We start from the raw sequence: 6,560 nt of genomic DNA, 5'->3' as shown, positions 1-6,560 counted from the left end.
TACAAGGACCTCTCTACTCTCTCCACTGGGCAAATATCAGTAAGTCCCATCCATTTCTTGTGTTTCTCCTTATCAGTACCTGAAGGGCATATTTACTTTAGGCAATTATAAGCATAACAAAAGGATTTCCTGAGAATGGCTGAACCTGCATTTTGGAATTATATATGCACCCTAACAGTCTTCTTGTATGGTATATAATACCACTCTAACGCTCATATCCACTTATTTCCCACCAGGATTTAGGGGAAACCAGGAGTCACTGGAACCAGGTGTCATACTATTTGAGTTCAGGTCGTCCTTTTTGTTGTAGTTGTTCCTAGTCTATCTGGGACCCTATTTCCATGACCCGTGCTGTTTCATCTAGATTCGCTTCGGAATGATCATTTTAGCATTGGAGTGTATGTATGTAATTTGCAGAGAGTTTTTAGTTTTTCTCACCGCAATTGCTCAAAATTCAGTACTAAAGTACATCATATGACTTGCCATTTTCCCAAACTTACCGTTCCTCTCCTCAAGGAATTCCTCTGACCAGAATTCCTCTGCCTGGAACCCCACTTTAACCCTTCTGTCTGAGAAACTCCTATGTGCCTTTCTCCAGACCCAGTTCAAACGCCTCCTCAATTGTGATGCTCACCCTTAGCCTCCCAGCTAATCCATTCTTCCTCTGTGCTCCCAAATCACCTTCTGCATAATCATGAATAATTATTTGTACATATGTTAATTTCTCCCATCAAATATGAGCCCCCTTGAAACGAGGGGGAGTGTTTATTATTATTATTATTATTTTTTTTTTTTTTTGTCTTTAGCAAACAAGAGTTCCTGGCACATAACAGGTGATGAAAAAATGATTGGGAAGTAAATGAATAAAGGTTAAAGGCTTTTTATTTATTTATTTAATATAATTTATTGGCAAATTGGTTAACATACAGTGTGTAAAGTGTGCTCTTGGTTTTTGGGGTAGATTCCCATGGTTCATCGCTTACATACAACACCCAGTGCTCATCCCAACAAGTGCCCTCCTCACTGCCCATCACCCATTTCCCCTCTTCCCACCTCCCCCCATCCACCCTCCGTTTGTTCTCTGTATTTAAAAGTCTCTTATGGTTTGAAAGGCTTTTTATTTAATCAACTGTATTTTTATTCTTGGGTAATTTACATCTTTTTTTTTTTTTTGAGAGAGAGAGAGAGAGAGCACGTGTGCAAGTGAAGGAGAGGGGCAGAGGAGAGAGAAAGAGAATCTTAAGCAGGATCCACACTCAGCTCAGAGCCCGACTCCGGGCTCAATCCCATGACCCTCGGATCATGACCTAAGCCTCAGTCGCTCAACTAACTGAGCCACCCAAGTGCCCCTCCATCCTTTTTTTGCTGTTATGCAAATACGTGTAATGTAGGAAATACCAAGGACGTGTCTGTTCTACCACATCACTGCTAATGACTTTTGCAAAATGTCTATGAATGCCTTCTACAAAACTACCTTCTGAAACTGTGGTGGAGAAAGTTTTATACAATTTATCCATCTGGATGAAGGTCCCAGTGTGGCTGTTTTATAGTCTCGTGTTCATGACCTGTGGGTGAACTCCTAAGAACTTACGTGATCCCAGCCAAAGCCAGGAGCAGCCACATTAGAACCTCTGGGTTATATGCATCGTCCCTGGAAACACTGGACTCTGGCTGCACTTCCAGTTGTAAATACCTAATCACGTCAAAAATGTGTAAAGTTCCAAGTCCAAGGCACTGCACACAGCTCTTTCCAGTACATGGGTCACAGCTGCAAAGCTGTCAAAATAGCAGAACAGTGGCCTGGAACTCTGCCCTCCAGAGGTCCAGGGCATGTGGGCAGACTCACAGAAACAGATGGCTAGACATGGAAGAAAGGCTAGATTTTGATTTTTTGCTTTATAAATTCAGCAAATTGGGCACAGCAGCAATAGTCAGATTCTATCTGGTTCACTCCCAGCAAACCAGACTCTTGTGGATCTGCACGGCTTCACGTGGCTCCATTTCTTTTCCAAGATGATCTCATCTTGCAAATGGGCTTTCATCCTGACCAGGTAAAGAGAAAAGCTGGTGACTTGGCATGATAATTCTTGCCTGTAAGAATATGAATCAGGGCTCCACATTTTCCGGACATTTATCTTTGTTTTGGATCATTTGAGGCTGAATCCACACCTTGGCCACTCATCCCTCCACTGTTCTATCTTTCCTTGATAAGAAGAGAGTAAGAAGTAGACGGGCTATGAGTTATGTTAGCACGAAGGGCCTTTCTACATTGTTTTTTCTCTTTTTACAGTTTATCTTACATTCCCAGTCATCCACCAGAATTGTAAACTGGTAGTTTGAAGGGGCTGGTACAGCTCTTCTCTCAGATAGTCCTTATGCCTCTGACAGAATGCTTCCTGGCCATGGGACTGACCATCGAGAAAGACAATACAGCCTGTGGGACGTGGCTGGTTTGGGAGGTTTTTGAGTCTTGACGCTGTGATTTGGTGTTATGTGTTCTTGTCCTCTCTCAACCTAAGTTATTGAATTTGCGAAATGGGGCTAATAAAGCATTCGATTCAGGTTGACAGTAGGCTCAGAGAGCACTGCCACCGTGTCAGCAAGGACAAGGTGTAGCTGCCACACTGCCAAGACCCAGCACCCCCTAAAGTGACTCAGCTAAGAAGGCAGTCCCGGAAGGGCAGCCTAAATTGTGCCCAAAAGGCACAGAGGTGACCCAGGCTGATGTTCCATCAAGCTGTTGGAGCAGTGGGTAGGGGGACCCCTCCCTCAGTGGCTACTCGGGAAGCAGGAGGAAGTAATGCGCAAGTGCTGAGATGATGGCTCCCATCTTGGACCTGAAATTCAGGATTTCTTGACTATCAGCAGGTTATTTCATGTTTTTAAGCTTCATTTTCTTCATCTGCAAATTGAAACAATAAAATCTATTTGGAGAGTTGCTGAGAAGCTTAAAGTAATGGAGTGAATGCATGACAAGAGTTTAGCAATGGGCTTAATATGTAGCAAGTGCCTAAAAAGGTAGCTCAAAGCAAACAAGTAGCTGGAAGACAGCAGAGTTTGGGGAGATGGATCCATTCCTAGTAGAATCCCTGCCTAAAAGAGGACAGATGAGAGGGACAGGCTCTCTCTTTGCGATGGGTACTAGTGAGAGCCAGCAAGCCCAGCCTAGCCATTGGGGCACGGGCTCAGGCTCTGTTCTCAAGGCGGCCATGCTGTTGGACAGAATTAGGATGTGGATATCAGGCTTCATCCGGAAATTCTCAGAGACCTGTATCTTGTACTATGTGACAGGATGCCTGAGGCTTTGCAAGGGAGAGTATTATGCTGGTTGGCCTGTCAGAGTCTCCATGATGCATCCCCACCACCCACCCCTCCAGTTCTCAGGGTGAGTTTCCTGTTCAAGCATTTAGGTGGGGACTGAATGCAACTTTCGAGAATTGACTTAGAGCTTGGGGGAACCAGGAGGCAGCTGACACTTCCCCTAGTCGCTCACAACTTGTGTTGACTGAAAAATACTGCCATATAACTCTCTCCATGACCTGACTTCTCCCCATGTTTTTAGCCAGGCTCTTCTTCACAATTTAAGCTTTGATGATATCCCCATTTATACCATGCTGATTTATGCCTCCATATCTTTGTTCTTCCCAAACCTTCAGCCTGCAATGCTTTTCCTGCATTTCTTCATCTGGACAGCCTTCAACATTCCTCAAGGCTCAGCTGAGTAATCACTTCCTCCAGGATGCCTTCCCTGAGTCCATGGGATAAAAATAGCAACCAATTAATTAGCACTTAACTGAGTACCAGACAAATGGAATAAGCATTCTACACTTTGCATCATGTAATACTTCAACAACTCTGAGGAAACAGAACCCTCAGAAAGTTGAGTGGCCTGCTCACGGTCTACCTTAGCAGCTAAGATACGTTGGAGCCTGGATTTTAAGTCATATGTGCTAAACCCAAAACTGATGGTTTCTAATCACTATGATAGGTTGCCTCCCTGCACGTACCTTCTTCAAAATTCCCACAAACCTCTTCGCAATTTCTCTCTAATCATGTGAAATGGAAGTCATTCACCTCTGTTAACTCCTCCTAACAGAAGGAAATTCCCCCAGGACAAAAATTCTCTGGATCTAGCTTTTCATCTCGTACCTGACACGGAGTGTTCATTCAGTAAAGGTTAAAGGCCATGTGAAATAAATCAAAGGGTACAAAACTTATTTTTTAAATGGTGGTGGAGAGAGAGACATGGGTTCGGAGGAGCTCCTCGTCTAGCAGGGAATAGGGAATGATCAACACGCAAGGTAATTCAATAGGAAAAAAGAAAATTGCTAAGACAAATTGGTGCTCAAAAGCTAGATAAGTGTATGGAAAAAAGCAAACCTTAACCCCTACCTCAAACTATATGCCACAATTAATCCAACAGTGATCACAGATATCTCTGAACATAAAAGCTGAAAATATAAGGCTTCTAGAAGGAAACCTAAAAGAATATCTTTGCACTGTGTGTTAGGTAAAGATTTCTCAAGACAAAAAAAAAAAAAAAAGCACTAAATTATAAAAGAAATTATATTGGACTTAAGAAAAAATAATCGTGGGGTGTCTGGGTGGCTCAGTTGGTTAAGCATCTGACTCTTGGTTTCAGCTCAGGTCATGATCTCACAGTTTCGTGAGTTCGAGCCCCACATAGGGCTGACAGCGGGGATTCTCTTTCTCCCTCTCTCTCTCTGCCCCTCCCTCACTCACACACTCTCTCCCTCTCACTCTCTCCCTCAAAATAAATAAATAAACTTTAAAAAATTAAAAAATAAAAATAAATAATTCCTATAATTAGGTAAGGAAAATATAAAGATAAACAACCCAATAAAAAAATGGGCAACAAACTTGACCAGGCACTTCACAGAGGAAGATTTGGAAAAGACTAATAAGTACAGGAAATACGATCAAGTTCATTAAATTAATTCAAACTAAAATCACAATGATTTCACATCCATGAGAATGGCTAAAATGAAAAAACAAAACTGCTAATACTAAATGTTGACAAGAATGTGGAGCAAAGAACTAGACTCATACATTGCTGGCACAGCCATTTTGGAAAATTATTTGTCAGTTTCTTATAAATTTAGATACTTGCATTATGATCCAGAAATTCCACTCTTGGGTATTTACCCCAGACAAATGAAAACAAAACTCTATAAAACTACTTGTTTCTGGAAGCTTATTCGTTATAGGCCCAAACTGAAAACAATTCAAATGTCCATCAGTAAGAGAATAGGTAAACAAATTGCAGTGCATCCATTCAATGGAATACTACTCAGCAATAGAAAAGAAAGGACTGCTGTCACATATAACATGGATGAGTCTCTTTTTTTTTTTTTTTTTTTATTTTTTTTTTTTGTTTTTTTTTTTATTTTTTTTTTTATTTATATATGAAATTTATTGTCAAATTGGTTTCCATACAACACCCAGTGCTCATCCCAAAAGGTGCCCTCCTCAGTACCCATCACCCACCCTCTCCTCCCTCCCACCCCCCATCAAACCTTAGTTTGTTCTCAGTTCTCAACAGTCTCTTATGCTTTGGCTCTCTCCCACTCTAACCTCTTTTTTTTTTTTTTTTTTTGTTCCCCTCCCCCATGGGTTTCTCTTAAGTTTCTCAGGATCCACATAAGAGTGAAACCATATGGTATCTGTCTTTCTCTGTATGGCTTATTTCACTTAGCATCACACTCTCCAGTTCCATCCACGTTGCTACAAAAGGCCATATTTCATTTTTTCTCATTGCCACGTAGTACTCCATTGTGTATATAAACCACAATTTCTTTATCCATTCATCAGTTGATGGACATTTAGGCTCTTTCCATAATTTGGCTATTGTTGAGAGTGCTGCTATGAACATTGGGGTACAAGTGCCCCTATGCATCAGTACTCCTGTGTCCCTTGGATAAATTCCTAGCAGTGCTATTGCTGGGTCATAGGGTAGGTCTATTTTTAATTTTCTGAGGAACCTCCACACTGCTTTCCAGAGCGGCTGCACCAATTTGCATTCCCACCAACAGTGCAAGAGGGTTCCCGTTTCTCCACATCCTCTCCAGCATCTATAGTCTCCTGATTTGTTCATTTTGGCCACTCTGACTGGCGTGAGGTGATATCTGAGTGTGGTTTTGATTTGTATTTCCCTGATAAGGAGCGACGCTGAACATCTTTTCATGTGCCTGTTGGCCATCCGGATGTCTTCTTTAGAGAAGTGTCTATTCATGTTTTCTGCCCATTTCTTCACTGGGTTATTTGCTTTTCGGGTGTGGAGTTTGGTGAGCTCTTTATAGATTTTGGATACTAGCCCTTTGTCTGATATGTCATTTGCAAATATCTTTTCCCATTCCGTTGGTTGCCTTTTAGTTTTGTTGGTTGTTTCCTTTGCTGTGCAGAAGCTTTTTATCTTCATAAGGTCCCAGGAATTCACTTTTGCTTTTAATTCCCTTGCCTTTGGGGATGTGTCGAGTAAGAGATTGCTACGGCTGAGGTCAGAGAGGTCTTTTCCTGCTTTCTCCTCTAAGGTTTTGATG

General features: G+C 41.8%; 1 long non-coding RNA gene across 1 annotated transcript; it reads left to right on the top strand.

Moving 5' to 3' along the window:
• The first annotated feature begins 1,764 nt into the window (after positions 1 to 1,764).
• On the top strand, positions 1,765 to 4,197 carry LOC147571988 (uncharacterized). Its single transcript, XR_015246599.1, has 3 exons — positions 1,765 to 2,051; positions 3,292 to 3,385; positions 3,657 to 4,197. It is a non-coding gene; the product is annotated as an uncharacterized LOC147571988 (long non-coding RNA).
• Positions 4,198 to 6,560: the final 2,363 nt, after the last annotated feature.

This window comes from Puma concolor, chromosome F2 (assembly GCF_028749965.1).
Source record: "Puma concolor isolate L17-30 chromosome F2, mPumCon1.1.hap2, whole genome shotgun sequence".
Classification (NCBI taxonomy): domain Eukaryota; kingdom Metazoa; phylum Chordata; class Mammalia; order Carnivora; family Felidae; genus Puma; species Puma concolor.
This window is presented reverse-complemented; position numbering and strand designations above follow the sequence as displayed.